General features: G+C 35.5%; 1 protein-coding gene and 1 pseudogene across 26 annotated transcripts in view; one reads left to right on the plus strand and one right to left on the minus strand.

The window, feature by feature from the left end:
• SLMAP (sarcolemma associated protein) overlaps positions 1-27,732 on the plus strand; it is a 149,720-nt gene that overhangs the window by 26,169 nt on the left and 95,819 nt on the right. The window lies entirely within an intron of this gene.
• On the minus strand, positions 14,831-15,846 carry LOC125929518 (pyruvate dehydrogenase E1 component subunit alpha, somatic form, mitochondrial-like; annotated as a pseudogene).

Genomic DNA, 27,732 nt, shown 5'->3' on the forward strand with positions numbered 1-27,732 from the left:
TCTCTCTCTCTCAAACATTAAAAAATTTTTATTAAAAAAACTATATAATTGTCATTGTGAAGTTTACTTGTAAAATGAGCATATAACTTTTTTCAAACTGTTGTTATAGTTTTAGGTGCTTTAGAATAAAAATTGTACAAGTGTTTAGGAAAATCACAAAGATTAAGACCTTGTAATATCAACTTAATATTAAAATTTCTATTCCTATCACTGTATGTGGTTTTTAATGAATATACTCCAGTATAGAATAAAATGCTAGCAAGATTTAGCAAACATAAGTGTTTACTTGAGTTTAGGGAATTTGAAGTACATCTCCATCTAGATAAAATTTAAAATTCAAATATATTTTAATAGATTAGAGATTATGCCATTTATAATTATGCCATAGTTTCTTGATAGCTTCAGGGAATGAGTCATTTCAGAAAACAGGATTTTCTGATGAGTTGAAAATGTACACCTTTTACAACCAAATAATTTTTTGGATGGAAATTTTTCTAAAGTGATTAAACATTTCCTTGTCACCTTAAATAGAGTAAAGGAAAAAACCTTTTCTTAATGACCTGGTTATATTTACTAATAGAATTATGCACTTAGAGGCATTAGAGGTTATAAGTTTTTTACCCCTGTGCTAGGTGACTTTGTATTAGCATGTTTTAAAATTACTGAATTAGTGCATTTTTGTAATGTGTTGGTTCTTCTGGATTGTTATTTGTCAGTTTTCTGGGTCAGCCATCACTATAGGAACTGTTTAGAAATAAAATATATGTTTTAAACATATATGTAAATATATGTGTCTAAAACATATATGTAACTATGGATCTGTGAGGAAACATGGATTTTATAGTGCATGAACTTGGACTTCTACACTTCTCTTCTTACCTTCTGGTTATCAATAGAATATGTTTAAAATGGTGTTATTGGAATCTTTGATAAATATATTGCTGGAAACTTTTAGGAAAATGTTAAGATACTCTACCTAAGATCAGGTAACAAATGGCCATGAAATCTCTTCAGCTTTTTACACTATAAGTTATTTTGATCTCTTCAGCCTTTCTTTGCAATATGTTATTTTTATATTACATTTTCAAAAATTTCAGTAACTAGCTTCATTTATTGGAAAATATATGATAGGTACCTCTATAATTTTTTCAGCAAATATTTATCAGTCTTCTACCCGTTGCTAAAGATGAAAAAACAAATGTCTGACTTCTTGAAATCATAAGTCTATTTGAACAAAACAATAAAAAACCTTTGAGTGTAGTATAATATTATCGTGGCATATGCCTGGGTGTTAACGATATTATAGAGGAGGAGCATCTAATTCAGTGTATCAGTTAGTTTATGCTAGTTATATTGTGGTAATGAACAACCCAAGACCTCACTTGATTTAGTTTTTGCTCATGTTACATGTTTAAGTAGGTGGCTGCTCCATCCACAGTTGTTCTCCTTTCTGGAATTCAGGCCAGAGGAGCAGCTCCTGTCTGGGACATGTTCTGGTGGTAGAGGGACAAGAGCTGTGCATAGCCATGGAGTTACAGTGAATGCTTCTGCTCAGAAATGGCACATGCCACTTCTATTCACATTTTATTGCCCAAAGCAATGCACATGGCCAAGTGTGATGAAGTTGAGCAGGAAATGTAATTTAATGTTCATATAGGAAGAGGCAGTGGAATAATTGAACACAGTCATATGTTTTACTACATTGAGCTTACTTCCCAACTCAAAGTGAAAATTATCTACCTGTGGGAATTATCAAATAAGAATGTATTTTAACAAAAATAAAGTTGTTTTTCATTCCCTTTTGAGTGTTGTAATATTCATAAGGTAAATGGTTTGTATTTCTCAGATGAGAAAAGTAAGACATAAAGAAATTATAATTTGAAGTAGTGTTCTTTTAAGCAGATAGAAGACTGTATCATTGATATACTACTTAGTGTCTTTTGTGAATAACTCTGACATTTGACATTGAGTTATGGGATTTAGTCATAAATGTTTTTTTCCAAACATCTCTTCGGTCTACTTTATCTTGCTGATTCATCTGCTTTGTCATGGACTGAATCTACATTAATCATATTTTCAGATAAAACTCTGGGATATATGATTTCATGGGGTCAAATATTAGAGTAGGTAGAGAGTGACATAAATTACATAGCATTTGCTTATTGAGCATCTCTTTATTAAGCATTTACTGTATGGCATATTTGCAAGTTGACAGGGTTACAGGGGTGACAAGAGATGATCCCTGCTTTTAGTGATTCTACATAAACGGACATGTATACAGATAATTACAATAATACAATGAAATAATTGCTAAGAGAGGTGCTATTTAAATGAACTGCAGTAGAAATGTTGAGGCTAGGATGACCGATTAATAAGGCAATGAAGGAGGGAACAGAATGTCACCAGAAGTGACATCTAAAACAAGTCCTAAAAGAAGAACAACATTTTAGCATGCACATGAGGGGGAAGTACACTTTAGGCAATATCAATAAATAGCATGAGTTAATAGCATGAAGGAAAAAAAAAAAGGTAGCTTGTTTGAGAAACTTTGTTTTTTAAAAGTAATCTCTACACCCAACATGGGGCTTGAACTCACCACCGTGAGATCAAGAGTCTCATGCTATACTAACTGAGCCAGCCAGATGCCCCTTGTTTGAGAAACTTTTAGTGATTTTGTGTAACATAATATGGGGGAAGGAAGAGAAGATGAGGCAGACAAAGTAGCTTAGGATCAAATCATGAAGGATTTTAATTTTTTTTTAGTGTTTTTATTTTTGAGAGAGAGAGAGAGAGAGAGAGCGAGAGAGAGAGAGCTAGCGAGCGAGCATGAGCATGGGAGGGGCAGAGTGAGAGGGAGACCCAGAATCTGAAGCAGGCTCCAGGCTCTGAACTGTCAGCACAGAGCCTGATGCAGGCCTTGAACCCCCCAGACTGTGAGATCATGACCTGAGCTGAAGTCAGTCACTCAACTAACTGAGCCACCCAGACGCCCCTCAAATCATGAAGGATTTTAATGTTATGCTATTTTTTTTCCTTTAGGACTGGTGGTGAGGAGTTCGAAAAGATTTCAAAAGAATCACATGGTTAGATCTTTGTTTTTAGAGGAGCAGTCTTGGTGATAATGTGGAAGATATTGCCTAGAGGCAAGGAGACCTGGTAGAGTGATATAGTAGAAAGGACAGTTAGAAACAAACGGGAGTGCAACAAAATCATCTGTATGGAGGGAGACAGATTTGGGAGTCATCAACCAAAGTAGTGAAGGGTGTAGGAAATATACTCCCAGGGAAGTTTGTACATCTCTAGAAAAGTAGAGGCTAGAGAACCCTGGGGATGATCAGCATTGAAATAGCTGGCAGGGAAAAAGAAAACAGTTGGAAGAACAGCCAGAGAAGGAGGACCAGGAAAGATTGGGTTTGTGAGATACAAGGCAAGGGAGAGTTTTTGAGAAGACAATTATTAACAGCACTCAAATGTCACTTTATAGGGAGTATAAGTATTAAAAGCTGGGCTATTAGTGGAGTAGTAGGTATGGAAGCTCACTGGCAATGGGTAAAAGGCTATAAATAGTGAGTGTTACAGCTCTGACAGTGCTTGAATAAGTGGACGCAGAGGGTAATATTACCATGTAGGGGCACCTGGGTGCCTTAGTTGGTTGAGCGTCCGACTTTGGCTCAGGTCATGATCTCACAGCTCGTGAGTTCGAGCCCTGCATCGGGCTCTGTGCTGACAGCTCAGAGCCTGGAGCGTGCTTCAGATTCTGGGTCTCCCTTTCTCTCTGTCCCTAACCCACTCACATTCCGTCTCTGTCTCTCTCAAAAATAAACATTAAAAAAAATAAAAAAAAAAAGATTACCATGTAAAAGATATGTGTATGTACATTTCCATGATGGTAATTTTTTTTCTCCAGTTTTAGTTGTTGGTAATTCTGAGGAGACTTTGGTGGGTGGTGCGATGTGGAGTGAGAAAAGTCTTCTAGGTTAGGCATTCCTTATCCACATTAATTTTTCAGTAGGCTTAAATGTATGTTGGTATCGTATTGCATTAAATACGATTTGTGCAAATGGGACATGAATCCCAGATGTCAAAAATGCATGGGAATGTTAAAATTTTGTAATTCCACACATTAGAAATTCAGTAGCATGGATGATATTCTCTGGTACTTTTATATATATAATATATATAAAATGTAATATGTATATATTAATTTACATTCAAATTAGTTAGCACATAGTACAGTAATGATTTCAGGAGTAGAATCCAGTGATTCATCCCCTACATATAACATCCAGTGCTCGTCCCAAGTGTCCTCCTTAATACCCCTTGCCCATTTAGCCCATTTCCCCCACCTAAAACCCCTCCAGCAATTCTCAGTTCTCTGTATTTAAGAGTCTCTTATGTTTTGCCCCCCTCCCTGTTTTTATATTATTTTTGCTTCCCTTCCCTTATGTTCATCTGTTTTGCATCTTAAATTCCACATATGAATGAAGTCATATGACATTTGTCTTTCTCTGACTAATTTTGCTTAGCATAATACACTCTAGTTCCACGTTGTTGCAAATAGCAAGATTTCATTCTTTTTGATTGCTGAGTAATATTCTATTGTGTGTGTGTGTGTGTGTGTGTGTGCGCGCGCGCGCGCGCGCACGTGTGTGTGTGTGTATGTACACCACATCTTCTTTATTCATTCATCAGTCAGTGGACATTTGGGCTCTTTCCGTACTTTGGCTATTATCGATATAAACTATATAAACTGCTATAAACATTGGGGTGCATGTGCCCCTTTGAAACAGCACACCTGTATCCTTTGGATAAATGCCTAGTAGAGCAATTGCTGGGTCATAGGGAGTTCTATTTTTAATTTTTTGAGGAACCTCCATACTGTTTTCCAGAGTGGCTGCACCAGTTTGCATTCCCATCAGCAGTGCAAAAGGGTTTCTCTTTCTCCACATCCTCACCAGCATCTGTTGCTGCCTGAGTTGTTAATTTTAGCCATTCTGATAGGTGTGAGGTGGTCTCTCATTGTGATTTTGATTTGTATTTCCCTGATGATGAGTGATGTTGAGCATTTTTTCAAGTGTCTGTTAGCCATCTGGATGTCTTCTTTGGGAAAGTGTCTATTCATGTCTTTTGCCCATTTCTTCACTGGATTATTTGTTTTTTGGGTGTTGAGTTTGATAAGCTCTTTATAGATTTTGGGTACTAACCCTTTATCTGATATGTCATTTGCAAATATCTTCTCCCATTCTGTCGGTTGCCTTTTTGTTTTGCTGATTGTTTTCCTTCATTGTGCAGAAGCTTTTTATCTTGATAAGGCCCCAGTAGTTCATTTTTGCTTTTGTTTCCCTTGCATCCGGAGACATGTTGAGTGAGAAGTTGCTGCAGCCAAGGTCAAAGAGGTTGTTGCCTGCTTTCTCCTCTAGGATTTTGATGGGTTCCTGTCTTACGGTTAGGTCTTTCATCCATTTTGAGCTTATTTTTGTGTATGGTGTTAGAAAGTGGTCCAGGTCCATTCTTTTGCATGTCGCTGTCCAGTTTTCCCAACACCATTTGCTGAAGAGACTGTCTTTATTCCATTGGATATTCTTTCCTGCTTTGTCCAAGATTAGTTGGCCATATGTTTGTGGGTCTATTTTTGGGTTCTCTATTTTCCATTGATCTATGTGTCTGTTTTTGTGCCAGTACCATACTATCTTGATCATTACAGCTTTGTAATACATCTTAAAGTCTGGAATTTTGATGCCTCCAGCCCTCTAGTACTCTTTGATATTCTGAGGTTTTACAGCTAGGAATTTATCTTTGCATTTCTCTTGGTACAAAAAAATTATGTCTGCAAAGTGTGTGTGTGTGTGTGTGTGTGTGTGTGTGTGTGTAACTGATAGCTGGATATATATCCAGCTCTTGCTATGTCCAAAGTGTATGAATGAGAGACACTCTAAGGACTGGTTAATCTGTGAATGATTGATAGTTATTTTATATTTGGCCAAAATTAAATTTTTAGCACATATCCTATAATATTCAATGAAAGGGTTAAATGTCTTTGTATCTATCCTGATGAACACTTAACTATTAAAGAATGGTTATAGGAACTTATAAACCAAGATTTTAAAAAAATGGAAACACTGATCAAATCTAAATATTTTTGCAGTGAGAGATACATTTTGCAAATTATCAAATTCTATTTTATGTTAGTTTGGTCACTTATTTTCATTTCATGTAATTTTACAATAGTTTTTCAGTTTTACATTCTTGTTTTTGTGGTAAGTGCTGAATATGTAATGATTAAAATGTAGTTTCAACATTAAGTAAAAATGAAGATAGCAAGAAATTATTAATTAAATATGTAAGACTAATAATTCCTCTGAATTTATACTATGTAAAATGAGGTCATGTATGTGGAACTGGTTTTTTTTTTTTTAATGTTTATTTTTGAGAGAGAGAGACAGAGTGTGAACAGGGGAGGGCCACAGAGAGAGGGAGACACAGAATCTGAAGCAGTCTCCAGACTCTGAGGTGTCAGCACAGAGTCCAACGTGGGGCTCAAACCCACATACCGTTAGATTATGACCTGAGCCGAAGTCGGATGCTTAACCGACTGAGCCACCCAGGCACCCCTGGAACTGTTTTTATGAAGTATGTAGTTAGAAATTAAGTATCTGATTTTAAGTATAGAAGAAATATTCAAAATTCACTCTAAATTTAATAGAAAAACATAATTAAGTTATTCTGGAGCAAAGGGATCAAATAAAATATTTTCAATTTCACAGAGTTTTATTCATAAATGTAAAGATAATAAAGATGTACTGAAATGTATTTTAAAAATACATTTTATATGGGTTCTAGGATGGAAAAATTTATTTTGAGTGGGATGGGGGGGCAGGGAAAGAAGACTTTGGAGGAATGGCTTTTTGTGAGTTTTGGCCCAATGTAAGTATATAGCAGCAGCCTTACTTAAAAAAAAAATGTACCATTTTATTTAGCATGTGTTGCAGTTCTAAACCTTAGTAGTCTTTAACTTGCACAATGTTTTCTCTTGTACAGCATGTATGTCAAAACCCAGAATCTGCACTGTCACTTCCTTGTTGTAAATCTAGCTCTCCTTCTAAGATAACATGCCTGAAACTGAGTGTAAATTTCTCAGGGTCTTGAAAAACAGTTTGAGAACAAAATAAAAGTTAAGGTATGATTAATTTCCTATGTTATGACTATTTAAAAGTTCATTTCAATATTTTCAATATGATTTTCAAAAATTATCAAATGAACTCTATCAATGGAAAACTCAAAAAATACCTTAAGTTTTATGGCATAGCATCTAAATTTGCTTACATTAAGTACTCACAAATTGTTAATTTCAGTTAGTAAAAGAGATCTCTCATACTTGAACCAGTTTACATTCTTTACTAAACTTTAGAGTTGAAACTCTATAAAGGCGTTTCATCTTAAATTTTGCTTGATATTTTAGATTTTATTTTATTATTTTATTATTTTTTAAAGTATTTAGAGAGAGAGAAGGAGAGAATAAGCAGGGGAGGGGCAGAGAGAGGGGAAGAGAGAGAATCCCAAGCAGGCTCCACACTGTCAGTGCAGAGCCCGATATGGGGCTTGAACCCGTGAACTGTGAGATCATGACCTGAGCCAAAACCAATAATGGGGCATTCAACTGACTGAGCCACCTAGGCATCCCGACATTTTAATATTTAAATGTTTATTTTTAATTTATTTTGAGAGAGAGAAAGAGTGAGAGAGAACATACACATGAATAGGGGAGGGGCAGAGAGGCAGAACCCCAAGCGGGCTGCATGTTGTCAGTGCAGAGCCCAATGAGGGGCTCCATCTCATGAAGCATGAGATCATGACCTGAGCCTAAATCAAGAGTTGGACACTTAACCGACTGAGCCGCCTAGGTGCCCCAGATATGTTAGATTTTAAATAAAGTCCTTAACTGAGGTGAATCTAAAATCGTATTCAAATGTGAGAAGTATGACAGGATATTTTAGTGGGATATCTTTTTGGTATGTTCAGAGTGAATTGTTTGAATTTGAACTACAGCTTTAATTGCATGTCTGTTGCCTGCAGGTATCTTGTTTAAAAAGAAAAGTGAAATAACTGAATAGTGCCATTTGTCATTCTAACAATAGAGTACTTTGATTTAAGAAACAAAATTTTGCCATAATTATGTTAATTAAATGTTTAAATGCAAACTTGTTAGTGATATTTTTATGTAAATACCTTTTGTTGGTATTGATTTTAGTATTTATATGACAGGCATAGAAACTTTTTATGAAATACTAATGCTTTACAGTAGGATGTCTTTAGCCAAATTGGTCATTGTTAGAAATTGTTCTCAACTCTGTTATGGGATTGTTATTATAGTTTTTTTCTTTTCTGTTATCTTGAATTCTTTCAAGGTGGGGAACTTTGTCTTCTGTGCTCATTGTTCTAGAGTTAGTACTGTCTAGGTTTTAACATGGTTTTATGTTTTCTTCTTAGATCTTGTAGATACTGATTTTGTCTATTATATTTTACTTAAATTTTATCTTTGTCTTTAGATTTTATTTTCTATATTGTGTATTCCTTTTATTTGTCTATGATGAATTCTATGTATATATAATTATTTTTACCATTAAATAGTTAATTTTTTAGAAGTTTATGGAGCCATTATATTTTCTGTTATACTGACAATGTAAAAAATAAAGGAGATTTATGAATATGTTTAAGTATTTAACAACACAAGCAAGTTATATAGACTCATCTACCTCTAGTCAGTGTGGTATTTAAAGAGAAATTCTTTTCATCCTCTGAAACTCTAGTCCTATATCTCTGGTTTTTCATACATTACAATTCCGTTTCTAGATGTGTAGAATTCCTTAATCTACATGTGAATTCCCAAAACATAAACACAGTATTCTACAGATTTCAAAATCCTGTTGATTGATTTAGCCATCACTGAGCACTTCCTATGTGCCCCACACTGTTCTAACCAAAACAAAGTCCCTGACTCTACGAAGCTAACATTCTAGCCCGCATGTACCATCATCCATCTTTCATTATTACCTCAGCCTATTTAGGACAAATTGGAATGTTTCTGATTTGTTGAGAGGTAATCCAACATAACTCAGTTCCTCTTGTCCTATAAATTTGCTGTGTAAAAGCAAATGCTATCATATGGCCCCAAAGTATTCTGGTTAAATTTGAGTTTTGTTCTGAATTGCTAGTGCTCTACATTTGGTGAAATTTGTACATATCTCTTTTAATTTTATAAATTTAGATCATATATGTATCTTGGCCTCTTCTTTACTAACAGATAAACTTAAAGTATTTTTCAAGGTCATCAAGGAACTGCTTAGACAGTTATTTAATGTCTAATGTTATATTAGACATTGAATGATTTTGTTTTGGTGGTTATTTCTTTTGTTTCTTCTCTACTCTGAAACTCACTTTTCTGTCTTCCTCAATGTGACTTTTAATAGAACTTTTAAAACTTTTGTTTGCCTGACATTGTACTTTTCTAGTTCTTAACTTTTCGACAGTTTTGACATTTCTATCTTTATTTCCATTGTCTGTGCAGACTTTATCCTGTCGAGTTTCCTCCCTAATTCTCTCAAAATTCACATATTTACAGTCTTAAATTACTACTTCTAAGAGCTTTATTTCAAAATTTATGTACTTATCATGAATTTCTTAAATGTATTTTTAGTTTATTTTTTAACTTTTTAAAGTTTACACTTCAGTGGTTTTTAGTATACTCACAAAATTTACAACTATTACCACTATTTATTTCCAGAACATTTTTATTGCTCCCCAAAGAAACTGTACCCATTTAGCAATCACTGTTCATTTCCTCCTCTTCAAGCCTCTGGCAACCATTAATCTACTTTCTGCCTCTATACATTTGCCTATCCAGGAGTTACTTCATATAAATGGAATCATATAACGTGGAGTTTTGTGTCTGGCTTCTTTCATTCACTCTGGTGTTTTCAAGGTTCATCCATGTTGTAGCGTGTATCTGTACTTTATACCTTTTATTGCCAAATAATATTCCATTGTAGGCATATACCATATTTCATTTATCACTTTTACTACATACTCAGTTGATGGATGTTTGGGTTGTTTCTACTTTTTGGCTATTATGAGTAATACTGCTGTGAACATACATGTACAAGTTTTTTTGTGGACATATGTTTTCAGCTCTCTTGGTTATATACCTAGGAATAGAATTGCTGGGTCATATCATAACTCCGTATTTAATGTCTAAAGAAACCGCCAAACTGTTTTCCAAAGTGGCTATACTATTTAACATTTCTACCAGCAGTGTTTGAAGGTTCGATTTCTCTACTTCCTGGTCAACACTTGTTATTGTCTTTTTTATTGTAGCCAGCTAGTATGAAGTGATACCTCACTTTGATTTTTGTTTTGCATTTCCCTAATTAATAATGTTGTGAGCATCTTTTCATGTACTTACTGGCTATTTGTATGTTTTGTTTTTTTTTCTGGAGAAATGTTCATGTCCTTTTCCCACTTAAAAATTAGGTTATTTATCTTTTTATTGTTGAGTTGTATATTCTGGATATAATTCCCTTATCAGCTGAGTGATTTCAAAAATTTTTTTTCCATTCTATAGATTGTTTTGATGGTGCCTTTTTTGTTATTACAGTAAAACATACATAACATAAAATTTACTATTTTTTAGTATTTTAAGGGTACAATTCACTGGTATTAAATACATTCACAATGCTGTGGAACTATCACCTTTATTCATTTTCAGAACTTTTCCATCACCCCAGACAGAAACTCTGTACTCATTAAACAATAACTCTCCTTCTTCTTCTACCCCAGTCCCTGATAACTCCTCTATTTTTACTGTGTGGCTCTATGAATTTGCCTATTCTAAGTGCCTCATGTAAGTGGAATAACATAGTATTTGTCCTCATGGTGTCTTTTATAGCAGAGAAGTTTTTAATTTTGATGAAGTTCAGCTTACCTTTTATTTTTCAAGTAATTTTTAATGATCTTAAAATTCTTCATTTATATGATCACTTGTGCTTTTTATGTCATACCTCAGATGCTATTGCCTAATCCAAGGTCATAAAGATTTATTTTAATCATTTTTGAGTACTCTCTTACTTGGTTCTTTCATCCATTTTCAAACATCAATGTAACTATCAGAGGTTTTGTGAGAAGGCTTTGTTAAATGTTCTTATTTATTTATTTATTTATTTAATGTTTATTTTGAGAGAGAGAGAGAGAGAGAGAGAGAGAACAAACATTCAGGGGAGGGGCAGAGAGAGAGGATCCCAAACACTGATAGTGCAGATCCCAGTGCAGGCTTGATCTCACAGCCATGACATCATGACATGAGCTGAAATCAAGCGTTGAAAGCTCAACTGACTGAGCCACCCAGGTGCCGTTAAATGTTCTCTTTTAAAATTTTTAGATCAGGATAGTGGCTTTCAAATTTTAGAATCTCCTGGGATGCTTACTAAAACTACAGGTTCCTGAGAGGATATTTGTACATTTGTAGTAAACTTCTAGGAGACTTCACATCACATTGAAAAAGTGTGTAAGTAAAATAGGCCAGCATAGTGATTAAGAGCATGGGTCCTGGAGCCTCACTACCTGGGTGTGAGGTAGACAATCCTGGTTGTCACTTTTTAGCTGTATGATCTTGGGCAAGTCACTTATTCTCTAGGCATTCATTCCCTCTCTTATGGGGTCCCTTGCTCTCTCTGTTGCAAGGATTAAACAAGCAAATATCTGTGAAGTGCTTAGAGTAATTTGGCAATAGTGTTAACCCCGTAATTGTTAGATATTGTCATACCCTTTAATTTTAGTAATGTCATTTCTAGGGACCTAATCTAGAACATTATCAGCGATGTTGCAAAAAGATGTAGGTATAACAGTTTCATCACAGAGTAATTGCAAGAATTTACCATATATAGTCTAAATTAATGAAATTTATGAAATGCCATTTGCTAGTCATATTTTCAAAAATATTTAATACCATGAAAAATAATGACGTAAATGAAAAAGTCAAGTAAATATACAACTATATATAAATTATGTCTCTAAACTTCTTTGAAAATATGGGGTAGGTAAGCAGAGTGTTGGTCTTACATTGCATATAAAGAAGTATGTTAAAATGTTGACATGGGTTATTCTTGGAAGCCAGGAGGAATGATTTTAATTTTCTTCTGTACTTTATTGTACTCTCCTGACTTCAACAGTAAGTATACACAGAAAAACAAATCATTTTATTTATTTATTTGTTTATTTTTATTATTTTAGAGAGAGAGCGCACACAAGCAGGGGAGAGGGACAGGCGGAAAGAGAAAGAGAATCCCAGGCAGGCCCTACACTGAGCGCAGAGCCCAACATGGAGCTTGGTCCTACAACCCTGGGATCATGACCTGAGCCAAAATCAAGAATCAGACGCTCAACTGACTGGGCCACCCAGGTGCCCCCAAATTATTTTTTTTTAAAAGACAAAACATGGGGAAAGCTCACTGTAAAATAGGAAAAATGACAGGAAAATAGGAAAAGCCCAATGTGAAATAGGAAAGCAGAATGTAAATAGGAAACCTGAGTCCTAGTACTAGTATTGTTATTAAATAGTCTCAGGCCTCGGGATGCCTGGCTAGCTCAGTAGAGCATGCAACTCTTGATCTTGGGGTCGTGAGTTCAGGCCCCACTTTGGGCTGGCAGATTACTTAAAAAAATAGTTTTCAGTCTTGAATGAATTTTCTGTTTACCTTGGGGGACAGAGTTTCCTCATCTGTGAAATGGGAAATTGAACTAAAATTAAAAAGACAGTATGTAGACTGGTTAAGAGTTGGGAGGTTAGAGGGGGGAGTTAGGGACTGCAGTTTAAGAGATCACTGTGTGGGTTCATGCCCTGGTTCTTCTTCCTATTCACTTGGTGACTTCTGGCAAGTAATTTAACCTCTCTGTGCCTCAGATTTCTTGTTTATAATGTGGAGATAGTAATAATACCTCATAGGAGGGGTGTGAGAATTAAATGAGTTAATAATACATGTAAAGGACTTAATATAGAATCTGGCACATAGGAAGGATTCAATCAATGTTACCTATTTTTACTGGTATATAAGATTCTTTCTAATGCAGTCATTTATTTCCAATAATATTGTTAGTCAAGTGAGCAATTCTTAAATTTGTCATTTGAAATTTAGCTCATTTTTTATTTAGGTATTTTGAAGTCCCCGTTTCCCTCCCCCAGCTTTACTATTATGTCTTATGTTTAGTATAGGCAGCTTCTTTGGGGCCTAAATTATCTTATTGTTGAGGGTATTTTGTAGACTTTTTCAGCAGTAAAAATCTCATTTGATTTTATAGAGGTTTTTTTTTTTTTTTCCCAATTCTTTTTGTTCTGAAACTAATGCATGTAGCTTAATATAGTTGTAGTTAAGTTACATAGGCTGTTAGGTTGTACCTAGTTTTCTTCAACTGATGTTTCAATTTTAAATTTAGGAACCAGCATAAAGCCCAAGAGAATGTTACAGCTCAATTAGTCCATTCTAGTAAAAGCTAACTTTGTAAGGTAAACAACTGAACTGTTGGTAGAGCATGACCTACAGTAATGACTGGGTGCATAGATGTTACTTAACTTAATCCCAGAAAAAGACTGTATCCAAATGGTTTAAGAGAGAAATCTGAGTATGTGAAAATCACTTTCCGAGTCAGCAACCATGTTAATTCATTTTGGAACTCCTAACAGACTACAGAAATAGATGACTTTCATAATATTATATCATTTTCTTTCACTGACTATATATGACATACTTAATTAAAGTGACTCAGCTATTCCATCCCTTTGGAAATTTTCATCTGTAAGCAAGTCACTGTATGGTACCTCAGTTTATGGTGGCAGTCATAATGAAGATGATTATTTATTTTTTTCCCTGCGAGGGATAAGAATGAAAGTTGTATTTCAATACATTTATTCTTAGATCTTTAGAAGCTCTCCCCTTCTCTGCAGGGTTATAGCTGCAGTAGATAGCCCACTATAGGGGTCATTATTTCTGTGTTGGAGAACAAATTAGTTGAGTAACATTGTCAGGAAGCAAAAGGCAGGAGTTTGACTCCACAGTTATGGAATATAGTTTGTTACTTAAAAACATATTAGAGGATTCCTCTTATTATAATAACTTTTGCTTATAAAACATATTTATGTAATTCCCATGACAGGAGAAAAGTGCTGTGTCTTCTGATTTGATAGACAAAATCAGCTCAAGACAGCTTTGTGACTCACTGACAGAGGAGGGAAGAATTCTTCTTGCCTTAAGGATTGGATTTTATTTTAGGATGAGTTATTTGTCTAAGTACAGATATGAGAGAGTTCCTACCCTACATGTCAAGTCTCCTATTCTATCTTCCCAGAGATTTGACGCAATGCCTCCTAACTCCCAAATGTATACCTTTGTATCATCTGCTACTTGGCTCATGTTAATTACATAGTGTTTATATTTCTTCCTCCATGTTTTTCTGAATGTAAGAATTTGTGAGTTTTTCCTTTAAACATTTTGAGCTAGAGTTTTAAACATTCGTTGGTTTGTTTCAGTTAAAAAAAATCATTTCTTAATATAGAAGAGACTGGTAACATGTCTGCTTCTATGGAGGGAAATTAGGAAACTGTGGGATGTAGGGAAGACATTGTGCTTTCCACTGCATCACTCAACCTTTGGAACCCATTACATTTTTTTCCCCAAAATTTTAAACCTAATTTTATAGCATAGCATAAATACGTTCACAAAGCTTTGTTTGTTTTATGGGTTTTAGCCCTTTTAAAGTTGAGACCACAAAATCTCTTAAAGTTGACTATGAATGTTTCATTGAAGACATAATGATGAATTTACAGTCTTCCTTAAATGACCCACTTAAACTTGATTCACTGATTCACACCATAAACTTTAAAAGGTGGATTGTTGGTGTCAATTGATGGCTTAATTCTTCTAAAGTTAGTTCATAATCAACTGTTGCAAACTGGACCATATTCTCAATTTGTTTCTTCACTTCAACATCAATGTCCTTTAATTCTTCAACATTGGCTATATTGCTGTCTACTCTTCTATCTTTGAGAAGCATAATGAGGTCACTCTTCTTGTATTTCTTCTTGTGTATGATAACTGACTCTAGGATCACTCATACTGTGTCCTGGATATTGGTGAGTCTGCAGCTACATCAGCATGACCCCCTTCACAGATCTATGATAGGCAGCTACGATCTTTGTTGCTTCCTGGACACATAGAACATACATTCCATCTGCTCTTAGCCCAGGAATAAAATTTTCTCTCTTGTAGTAATCAGTGCTGGCTGTTGCTCTCTCAGCAGATGCTCCCATTCCACAGCAGTTATTCCCACAGATGAAAATAAAGGTTGATTTCCACAAAACTGTCATATTGTAATTTTCAAATATAAAGTCAAGCAGAACTCATCTTTTCCATTGTATTTACAGGCCAGACCCATACCGGCTCCCAGGGGGACCTGAGCTCTGACAATGTCATTGCCCCAGTAGTTAGCAGTTCTTGGCATACATGTGCATTGATCCTTCTTTGTCTTTAGTACAGGCTTCTCTTTGTTCTGTAAACTCTACAAATTTCTGGGACAGAAGGGCCACAAATAAAGCAAAAGCCCAGTAGGTTGAGATGAGATGATCCATGATATTTATCCAATCTCAAGTTCCGCACAAACTTCTTGACACTTCATGAGCGATAAAAACCACGAATAATATTCTGTTAATGCTCTTGGTGAAGAGTCTGATCATTCTCTACTATTTGAGTCCCTCTTCCCTGATGAGCACTGTTATGATAGGAGGGCCCTCTTCTAATCCATGAAGGTCACATTTCTTAATTTCAAATGTAGCATCATTTGCAAAGTTACAGGATATGTCTCTAGCAAGCACTCTCCTAGCTGTGATAGTCAGGAAATGGTGGGTATCTTTTTCTTAGAGCATCTTCCTCTTGAGTGCAGGCCCTGGTAATAGCTGCAGTGGTGGTGATGATGTCATTCTCTACACTGGGCCATAGGCCCACAAACATTTTATAAGACTGTATGATATTCATGAATGGGCTGTAATTTTCTTAACCATCCTTCCATTGTTATAGTTACCATTGTTTGGAAACTATTATAAATTTTGCTTTGCTGAATATCTTTATACTTAGATCTATCTTTATTCACATTTTTTTTTTTATTACTTCTTTAGGCTGAATTTTCAGAAGTGAATCAAAAGTCACATTTTAAAAGCTCCCTTGGTATACCTTGGTAAACTGCTTTCCAGACAGTTTATTCTCCCATGATTAGCTTGTGAAAATGTTTCTTTTATGTCAGTCTTGGAAGCACGAAATATTTGTTATTTAAAATACTTCCTGCTACTTTTATTATTGACAAATTGAACCCCTTAAATTTTTATATTTCAAGGTCAATATGGGTGTGTGTATATTTATTCTTTTTTTTTTTAGATTTTTTTTTTAATGTTTTTTTTTTTTTTTTTTTTTTTTTTTTGAGAGAAGCGCGTGTGAGAGCGAGTTGGGGAGGGGCAGAGAGAGAGGGCGACACAATCCGAAGCAGGCTCCAGGCTCTGGCTTGATGCGGGGCTCAAACTCAGGAACCATGAGATCATGACCTGAGCCGAAGTCAGACACTTAACCAACTGAGCCGCTCAGGCATCCCTGTATTTATTCTTCTTATCCTTCCTCTGTTCAGTGGCTTTTCAAAAACGGCCTTATTAACATATAATTTACACTCCATAAAATATTCCTATTGTACATGTCAGTTGTGTTTACTTGAAGTGAATGATTTTTAGTAAATCTGTAGTTTGTTACCATCACCATAATCCAGCTGTAAAGTATTCTCATCACCCAAAAAGTTTCCTTTTGCCCATTTGCATTCAGTCCTTTATCCCACACCCAGCTTTAGGCAACCACGGATCAGCTTTCTGTCTCTGTAAATTTGCATATTCTGGAAATAACAAATAAACAAAATCATATTCAATTCCTTTGTGAATGGCTTCTTCCGCTCAGCATTGTTTTTGAGGTTCATCTATCTTGTAAAATATATCATAGTTCATTTTATTTATTTAAAAAATGTTTATTTTTGAGAAAAGGAGGGCGCATGCTCAAGTGAGTGAGGGAGGGGCAGAGAGAGAGGAGAGAGAGAGAGAGAGAGAGAGAGAGAGAGAGAGAGACTGAGAATCCCTAGCCAGGTGTGGCACTCCAACTCAAGAACTGTGAGATCCTAACCTGAGCCGAAATCAAGAATCAGACTCTTAACCAACTGAGCAACCCAGACGCTCTTTTATTGCCGATATATCTTATTTGTTCAGTAATTGATAGACATTTGGTTTGTTTCCAACTTTTGGTTATTATAAACAAGGAACTATTGCTGCTAGGAACATTTGTGTACATTTCTTTTTGTCTTTGATTTCTCTTGGGTAGATACCTGGGAGTACAGTTGCTTGAAACCCATTAAATTTCTTATCATTACTTAGCCACAAAAATGTTTCTTTAAAAGAATAGATGATAGCACTAGATTTGAGAAGGAACACAGTTCTATGATGTAATAGTTAACGTGGAATGATTAGAGTAGGCAAGTGAAAAGTTCTAACACATGTAGTATGACTAATAATGGAAACCACTTCAGGATTTATTGGTAGATGAGCAACTACCAGAACCTAAAACCAAGTGAAGGCAATTAAAATTAATGGGTATCTAAAAAAACATTGAAAACTTTGGTTCCATGAAAAATGAGAAAAATGGAAATGGGACTTCATTTGCATTTATTTTGACAGAAAAGTGAAAATATGTAACACATAAAATGTCCTTCTTAACATAAAAGAAGGCCATCAAGACTTTTGTAGATAAACAGGCCAAAGATATAAGCAGTCAGTTCATTCAAGATCAATGTATACAGCAAGTAAACATTCCTTCTTGCTAGTGATCACAGAAATCAATATTTAACAAGTTGGTTATATTAAATTAGCAAAATTGATAGCGCTGGATGGAAAGATTGTGTTAGTGATGTTGCTTTGTATGTTGATCTAGTTCATGTACAAAGCAATGTGGCAAAGCCTATCCAGATCCTTGGAATAGTAGATTCGGAAGTAACTTTTATTTTAGCTTTCTTGAATGTAATTTAAAAATTTTAATAGTAAATTATTAAGGGAGGGAATACATCAGAAGATAAGAAAACAGTACAGATTTTCCCCATGTGCTGAAGGTGAGTCTGGTTGTGCTATCCTCTCCACTCTGTCTCTGTGACTCATTCAAACTCTGGAGGCACTAACTCAACGCAGCTTTTTTTCTTTCCAGCCAGAGAACACATGTTTGTTCTTCTGTAGCCTGAATCCTGCTTTTACAGCTTTGGCTAAATCCTGGATCCAGTTGTTCTTTAATCCAATGACTCACACCTTAGGAGTTACCCATCCCACTCCACGAAAATGCTATTAACTTTCTCATTTGGAATAAATAATTCTGTCATATTCTCTCTACAATTTATATCAGTAAATTTGCTTTAGACACTCACAGGAAAATATGCTTCCTATTGATTTTTTTTTTAAAGTTCTTTGTGGGGTTCTTCTGTATGGGTGGGACCAAACACTTGTGTCACTCCCAGTTAGTACACTTACAGTACAGTCATCCAACAGTAAGTGATTTTTTAGTTTGACAAATTGTCTGCCAAAAAGTGATAAAGTAGAACATTCATTGAATCAAGAAATGGAACTTGATCCTTGCTTTATTTTCCCCCTGCGCCTTTCAAGTTATCTTTTTTCTTCTAACTTCAGAAATTCTTTCCGTTTCTGATAAATTTTTATTGGATTGATAATATTGATAATATTTCCCCCTAAGTACTAACATTATGGATTTTTACATTATCATACTTGTTATATAAGGCTGTAAGATTTTAATTGTTAGTTGAGCTTATGTGAAGTCATAGGTAATGTGTAACAAGAAGTTAGGAATGATAAAAGACAAAAAAATTCTTATTCATTTTATTATGCTTGCCAGCAACTTTTGGTTTATTAAGAATTATATTATCAATTTCCTTTACAGACAGCAACCATAAATACTCTTCTACTAAAACTGTAAATAATCTTTTCCTATAGGTAGTAGTGTAACTGTATCTGGTCCCTTTAGGTATTTCTACTCAAATTGGCTTAACTACTTAAGGATCTCAGGAAGGGATGGCACTGTAGGTCCTATTAGTTTTTGATTAATTAATGCAACAGAATCGGAAAGTCCAGTCAGTTAGGTGACTTGACTTATCTTGAGCTCTGATTTCTGCCAGCTTATTCAGGTCACTTACGGTGTCTCTTTTTTACACTGGGAGAGGTATTGTTAGCCCTTGGCCATTTCCCTGGCATCTTGGATGTTTCTTTTCCTGATTTTCATATACCTGACTATCCTATCTGGTATTCCTTCAAGCATTTTCTCCATTAATTTCTCCTTAAATGCTAGTGTTTCTAAAAGTTCAGTCATTGTTTTCCCTGTGATTGTTACTTTTGGATCATTTCATACATCACAATATTAGTAACCACTCAAATGCTGGTACCTTTCAGATATCTTGAGCCCTAAGTTCCAAGTTTTCTGTCCTCTGCCTGCTGACATTTACTCACTTGGATGTCCAATAGAGACTCCAAAAGCAATATACTCCAAACTGAAATGAATCATTCACTCACCACCCCCCTCCAATATTTCCAAATATAGATAATGGCATTATCATCCAGTAGCCCACGCTAGAAACTGCTTTCTTCAACACTGAACACATAGGATCAATCACTAAACCCCTTTCACTACTAAGATCCTAGTTTAGAATCTTATTATTTCTTTATTTTAGTACCCTCATAACTGGTCTTTCTGCCTTCAATCTAGTACGCCTCAAACAATGTCAGTTTGATCTCAGTACTTTCCTGCCTAAACCCTGTAGTGGCAAGTACCCTGTCATCTATATGATAAAGGTTGTACTGCTTGATATGTCTTAAAAGGCTTGGTGACTTCTTACTTCTTGAGCCTCAGTGCTATACTTCACATGCCAGACCTTCTCCTCAGTCTCCCCCTACTGCTGCCCCCCATGTTGTTTCTTACCTCTGTTTGCTCATTCTGTTTAAATCCCTTCTCCACTCATCTTGACTCTTACTCAGCCTTCATGATTCAGCATAGACAGTTCCTTTAAGAAGTCATTTTTGAATCTTCAGGGTGCCCTTCTAAGTGCCCTTCTTGTCTACTGGATTATTCTTATTCGTATATGAAAATGTTTTTTCTTTTAAAAAAACTATCTTGACTTCACTTTCCCTTCCAGCTATTGCTCATCTTTTTTGATAGAAATTTTTTTATTGAGGCATAATTGATATACAACATTATATGAGTTTGATATATAATGTTGGTATACAACATTATATGAGTTTCAGGTATACAACATAATGATCCACTATTTGTATATATTGTAAGATGATCATCATAAGTCTAGTTAACATCCATCACCATACATAGTTACAGAATTTTTTTCTTCTGTTGAGAACTTTTAAGGTCTACTCTTATAGCAACTTTCATATATGCAGTACAGTAATATAAACTATAGTCACCATGCTATACATTACATCCCTGTACTATAACTAGAATTTTGTACCTTTTGACACCCTTCACCCATTTCTTCTTACCCTCACCCCCTGCCTTTAGCAACTACCAGTCTGTTCTCTGTATTTATGAACTTGTTTTTTTGTTTATTTTTAGATCCCACATGTAAGTGAAATCATACAGTATTTGTCTTTCTATCTCTCAATTTCAGTTAGCATAATGCCCTCAAGGTCAATTTATGTTGTCACAAATGGCAAGATTTCATTTTTTAATGGCTAAATAATATTCCATGGTGTGTGTGTGTGTGTGTGTGTGTGTGTGTGTGTGTGTGTATTTATCCATTCATCCATCAGTGAACACTTAGGTTGTCTCCATACCTTGGCTATTGTAAATAATGCTGCAGTAAACATGAGGGTGCATATATCTTGAGTTAATGTTTTCATTTTCCTCAGGTAAATACTCAGAAGTGGAATTGCTAGATCTTATGATAGTTGTATTTTTTTTAACCTCCGTACCATTTTATGTAGTGGCTGAACCCATTCACATTCCCACCAACAGTGTACAAAGAGTCTGTTTACTTGACATCGTTGCCAACACTTGTTATTTCTTATCTTTTTGGTAATAGTCATTCCACCAGGTGTGAGGTGATATCTCATTGTGGTTTTGATTTATATTTCCTTCATGATTAATGATGTTGAACATTTTCTCATGTGCTTGTTAGACATCTGTATGTCTTCTTTGGAAAAGTGTCTATTGTGATCCTCTGCCCATTTTTAAATCAAATTGGTTTTTTGTTTTTGTTTTTGTCTTGTGTTGGATGAGTTCTTTATGTATTTTGGATATTTACCCCTTAATAGATTAATGATTTGCAGGTGTTTTCTCTCATTCAGTAGGTTGATGGTTTTCTTGGCTGTGCATGCACATTTCTTTGCTTCCCTTTAGAGCAAAACTTCTTAAAAGATTTGTCTATAGGTGTGGTTTCTCATTCCTCTTCATTCATTTTCTCTTGAATCATTCCAGTCAAGCTTTCATTTGCTGCTATATCTATACAGTTCTTGTCAAGGCCATCAGTGGCTTCCAAGTTGCTTTTCCAGTGGTCAATTTTTGTTTTTTATCTTACTTGATTTTTCAGCATCATTTGACGTAGTTGATTTCTCCCATATTCTTGGAAAACATCATTCCCGTAACTTTTGGGACATATCACTTTCCCTTGGTTCTTCTCATACTTCACTGGCCACATTTTAAATTTCTTTTGCTTGGTCTTTTTCTCCCTGACCTGTAAATTTTGGACTGCTCCAAGGCTCTGTCCTTGGCCTTCCTGTCTGTCTGTACTTGCTGTCTTGGTGATTTCATCCCATCTCTTGACTTCACATTCTTTGTATGTGGTTGGTGACAACCAAATTTTTATGTTAAGCCCAGACTTCTTTCCTGAACTCTGAGTTCTTATCCAACTGCTTTTTTGACATTTCCGCATGATGTCTAACAGCTCCCTCAAATTTAATATGTCCAAAGCCAAACTGCTAACCCCTCCCTCAACCTCAATAAAAGATTAAAAAAAACACAAAAAAGGGGCGCCTGGGTGGCGCAGTCGGTTAAGCGTCCGACTTCAGCCAGGTCACGATCTCGCGGTCCGTGAGTTCGAGCCCCGCGTCAGGCTCTGGGCTGATGGCTCGGAGCCTGGAGCCTGTTTCCGATTCTGTGTCTCCCTCTCTCTCTGCCCCTCCCCCGTTCATGCTCTGTCTCTCTCTGTCCCAAAAATAAATAAAAAACGTTTAAAAAAAAAAAACAAAAAACAAAAAACAAAACCTTACCTCCTTTAACCCTCCCAGCTCACATAGATGCAATTACATCCTTCTAAGTTGCTTAGGTTAAAAACTTTGGTATTGTTCTTGACTCCTTTCTTTCATGTTGATTCATACAGATTCATACATCCAATCTGTCAGGAAATCTTGTGTTGTATAAATTACATTTCCTGTGTGTGCTGTGTTGTGTAAAGGTTAATCTTATGCTTTTTCAGTTTTACAACTGTTTTTTAAGAGCAAGAATCCTGAAGACCGTAGTTATACCAAATCTCTTAGTTTGAATTACCTCAGGTAAAGAATTCTGGTGGGTTGTTGAAGCTATTCCGTTCAGAATTGAATCTTGTAATCTGAAAGAACAAAAAGGAAGTGAGCTGTGAAAACTCTTAAGTACAGTTCAAAAGTCAGTGATTTTACATCTGAAGTCTGTTGTTCACATGTGCAAGATGATGACTAGCCCTTATGAATTTATTGGACTTCTTTCCTCTTTGATTTCCCTTGATGTTTACCTCTTTTTTTCCTAGCAGATTCTGCTTTTGTATGTCATGCAGTTGAGTGTGTATCCCTCTTTTGCTTTTTTTTCTTTTTATCTTCCTTTTGCTCTCTTCCTCTAAATTTTTTAAAAATATTTACTTATTTTGAGAGAGAGAGAGAGAGAGACAGAGTGCGAGCAGAGGAGAGGCAGAGAAAGACGGAGGGAGACACAGAATCCGAAGCAGGCTTCAAGCTCTGAGCTGTCAGCACAGAGCCCAATGTGGGGCTCGAACCCACGAACCATGAGATCATGACCTGAGCTGAAGTCAGACCTTAACCAATTGAGCCACCCAGGTGCCCCTTGCTCTCTTCCTCTAAATGACCAGAATGTGGAATTGAAAATTTGCTAGGCTTATTGAATAAAATATTCTCTTTTAATTTTAAAGTATTTAAGATTTCTTTTTTTAAAAAATGTTTATTTTTGAGAGAGAGCATGCTAGTGTGAGCAGGGAGAGAGAGAGAGAGACAGAGAGAGACAGAGAGAGAGACAGACCCAAGTAGGCTCCACACTTGTCAGCACAGAGCCCAATGTGCACGGCCCCATCCCACGTCCATGAGATCATGACCTGAGCCAAAATCAAGAGTTGGTTGCTTAACCAACCGAGCCACCCAGGCACCCCGATTTAAGATATTTTTTGGTGGAGATAAGCACGGTGAACATTTTGTATACATTCTTTCAGATTTTCGTTTTCTAATGGTATATTAGCATATATATCATTCTTTCTGTGTAAAGGGACTACTGTATATCTTGATATATTTTAATTTCAGTACCAATAACTCTACCTCATTATTTTTTATGATTGTGATATTGTGATTGTGATGTCTGATATATCATCAGATGCACATATGTAGTTTGGTTTGACATTATCTGTCTCCAGTTTTTAACTTCTGTTAGCCTTGCTTAGTGAACATGCTTATGCATTTGCCATTGCACGTGTGTGAATATTTCAGTGTTTCTATAGGTTAGATTTCTGGATGTGGAATTAGTCAAAGAGTATAAGCATTAAAAATCTTTGCGGTGCCTAGGTGGCTCAGTTAAGCCTCTGACTCTTGATTTCAGCTCAGGTCATGATTTCATGGTTGGTGAGATTGAGCCCTGTGTCAGGCTCTGTGTTGACAGCAGGAAGCCTGCTTGGGATTCTCTTTCTCTCCCCACCCCCCCTTCTCTCCCACTCCCTTGCTCACGCATGCACATGCTTTGTCCCCCTGTCTCTCTCTCAAAAATAAACAACCATTAAAAAAAAAGCTTCATAGGTATTGCTCAATCATTTTCCAAAAAGGTTGTAGCACTTTATATTCTCATCCCCAGTATATGAGAGTGCAATTCCTCCACATTCTTGCCAGAACCAGGTATCAAACTATTTTTAATTTTTGTCAAACTGATATTGACCACTTTGCTAATTGCCCATCTTCCTGAGCTTTTAGGTCTCTTGAGAGTTTCAGAATTAGATGCTTATTTACTCCTTCACATACATTTCACTCTCTTTCCCTTTAAACAAAATTCAAATAGTATAGGAGGGTGTAATGCAGTAAACTCTGTCTCTGCCCTGATAGTTTAAAGGGTGTCCAAGTGGCATTTTGAGTTTTGAACTGAGTGAGTTATGGCCTTCTGTTTGCATTATTCTATGACTTGACTGGGTTTCCAGACCTGTCACTCAGGGCCAGGAGTATAGTAGGACTCTTGTTTAGAAATGGAATTATGACATCGCTGAATATCTCATGGCTTAGTTTATTCATAAGTTGGTTCATAATGTTAAATGAACTGTAGATTGCTAATCTATGTAATACTTTCTAAGTGTATTTATGTATATACTTGAGAGCAGTACTTTCCTTTTGATTTAACTTTGATTTGGGAATCCCTGGTCCATATTGTGATATATATTTTACATTTTTCATGAAAAGTTTTTAGTTGTGCTATGAGACAAAGGTTTAGATGCCTTTGTTCTGTGCACAGGTTGTGGTTATTTATGGTAATATTCACATGTATTGGGGGCGGTGACATACTATTTTTAACACCGTGTTAGAGTTCAGCTGTTACTGATCTATTTATATCTCTATCAGCTGTTTACTATTTAATTAATCAGCAGAGGACTTTATTTTTAAGAACTTTAACCAATAAAGGAAAATCTTGTATCAGTTCCTTTGAAGAAAGTCAGTGATTACATATTTATGCATATTCTATGGATTTAATAATAGCTTCCATTTTTTTATTATTTATAACTTGAAAGAATTTAATGTGGTATATTATTCTATAAGTATCAGAACTGATCTAGCTGGTTGACAATGTTTTACATATATATGTGTGTATATGTATGTAGATATATGCTGCCATTTGTTTAGTATGTACAAATATTTTGCTTAGTACTTTACACGCTTAGCATAATTTAACCTTTACAACAAACACTCTGAGCTAGGTACTGATATTATTCTCAATTTATAAATAGCGATTTATAAGTATCTTTATAACTAAAGGGTGGCTCAAAGAGGTTAAGTAACATAAGTAATACTCAAGGTCACACAGTAAGTTAGAAGGTGATAGAGCTGGAATTCAAACCTTAATGTATACTCTGTTTTATATAGCATGTTGTTATTTGGATGTAATACAGTTTGGCCTATCCTATGTTAAAACGAAACTTTTAGTTTCCATTGTAGAGTATGAATCATTTATATCTTGTTCTACGTTAAAAAAAATCATTTGTGACTTGTGCCTATTGGAACTTCCTAAGAGGCAATGAATGTTATAGATTAGAAAAGATAGAATAATAGTGCTGTTCTAAGCATGTTTTGGACATCAAGGTTTGGGAGTTAACTTAGAATAAAGCCTTGAGTCTCTGATTTAGGTGTTTACTTAGTGAGAAATGTTATCTGAGAAATAAATCTTGTTAAAGTGTTTAAACTGGGCTTTGGAAAGAAAAGAATGCTTTTAACAAGTAAAGAGTCTGGGTGGGTGGAAGCAAGGGTCCAAGAACAGCATAACCAAACACATGGATGCCTGGGGCTTATGTAGGGAATTGCTAGTAAAGCAAGGCTGGGATGGATGATAGTTTTTAGGAAGATTGGTAAATCAGGTTAGGGTGATCGGTGTCATTTTTAAAGTTATCACAGCTCTTGGATTTGATTTTTGAAGACACTAGAGGGACAAAAGCCCTTTTATAAAGGGAGACAAAGTGATCAAGTTTGCATTTTTAGGAAATAAGTTTAGCATCAGTGTGAAGGGTGGAGAGTATGGAATCATAGTCCTCATCTTGACAACGATTATGGACCTGGGTTAGAAGGACAGTAATGGGAAGGGAAAGGCAGGGTGGAATTGAGAGATTGTTCTGAATCTGAATCATAATTCATAGGAAATGGTGACATAATGGATGTCTTACGGGGTTATTGGTATTACTTATTACTAATAGTATTTATTATTACTACTGTTTTGCATTTGCTCTAAGTGGCTTCTCATAGTCATATTTATTGTATTATTAGTAGGCTGATGGTTGAATTCTTGACCAGAGGTGTTCAGGAAATGGTGGGGGAATGATGCGTTATAAATGTTACACTCAATGAAATATTTATTTAAAATCCTATTTGGGGGGGTGCCTGGATGGCTCAGTTGGTTAAGTGTCTAACTCTTGATTTCAGCTCAAGTCATGATCTCACAGTCTGAGATTGAGCCTCATGTTGGGCTCTGTGTTGGGCATGGAGCCTGTTTAAGATTCTCTCCCTCTCTCTCTCTCAAAAATGAAATGAAATGAAATGAAATAAAATAAAATAAAATAAAATACTATTTGGTTTATTCAGCAGACATTTTGTTAATGTCTAGGGATATCGCTGACAAAAAGGGATGCCACTGATCCTGATCTTCATGGAATTTGCCATAGTGATGAAGAGTCTAATAGATCTTGTTTGCTGTTCTTACTTTTCTGTGTAATCTTTGGGTATATGATTTAACTCCTAATCCTGTCTGATCATGTGGGATAACTGCTTATATAATAGTATTCTGAAGTTTAGATGAGGTAATGTGTGTAAAGTGCCCAGCAAAGTCCCTGGCATAAGCAAATATTTGTTCTCTTTTAATCTGCCATGGGTACGTAAACTAGGAAACACAAATTTATTAGGATTATTTCTCAAGTAGATGGCAGTAGGTAGCAAACACATTTTTGAAAGAGATTTTTTAAGTTTATCTTTCATGATGATTTGGCATCATAAAACCTGATTGCTGTTTTATTTTCTCCATTGTGAGTATAGATAGGTCACTTGGCTTGTGTGTCAGCCTCAATTTGCTGATGTATATGATCAAAATCATTCTTATTTCACAGGGTGATTGGGAGAAATATTAGAGATAGTGGCTATGAAATTGCCAGACAAACCTAAGTACATAGCTGAATGGTTCAGGTCAAAGAGTTTAAAATGCTTACGCTCATTGACCTCAGCCATTCAGCTATGTACTCATACATTCATCTCTGTACAATTACTAGCTTGGGAGGCCCTTTGGCAAGTTACTTAACTATTTTTAGTCCTCATTTATCTGTAGTATAGGGATAATAAAACATCTATCTCTATAAGATTAGTGTGAAGATTAAGTGAAAGAATGCACAGAAAGTAGTTTATCTAAGCGCATGGTAAGCACTCAAAAACTTGTGATTATCATATATTATGTGGTATGCTTTTGACATTATTGAACAGTGAACTCTTCTTGGTTTGGCTTTGCTCTGTAGGTGAAATTTCTATGTAGCTTAATTCTGAATATAAGCCATGTTACCTTTCATGGTAGTGAAGGAAAACTGATGATCCTTTTCAAAGGAAACTTCACTTTGGTCCTAAAAGTTTCCTAG

The sequence above is a fragment of the Panthera uncia genome, chromosome A2 (genome assembly GCF_023721935.1).
Source record: "Panthera uncia isolate 11264 chromosome A2, Puncia_PCG_1.0, whole genome shotgun sequence".
Classification (NCBI taxonomy): Eukaryota; Metazoa; Chordata; class Mammalia; order Carnivora; family Felidae; genus Panthera; species Panthera uncia.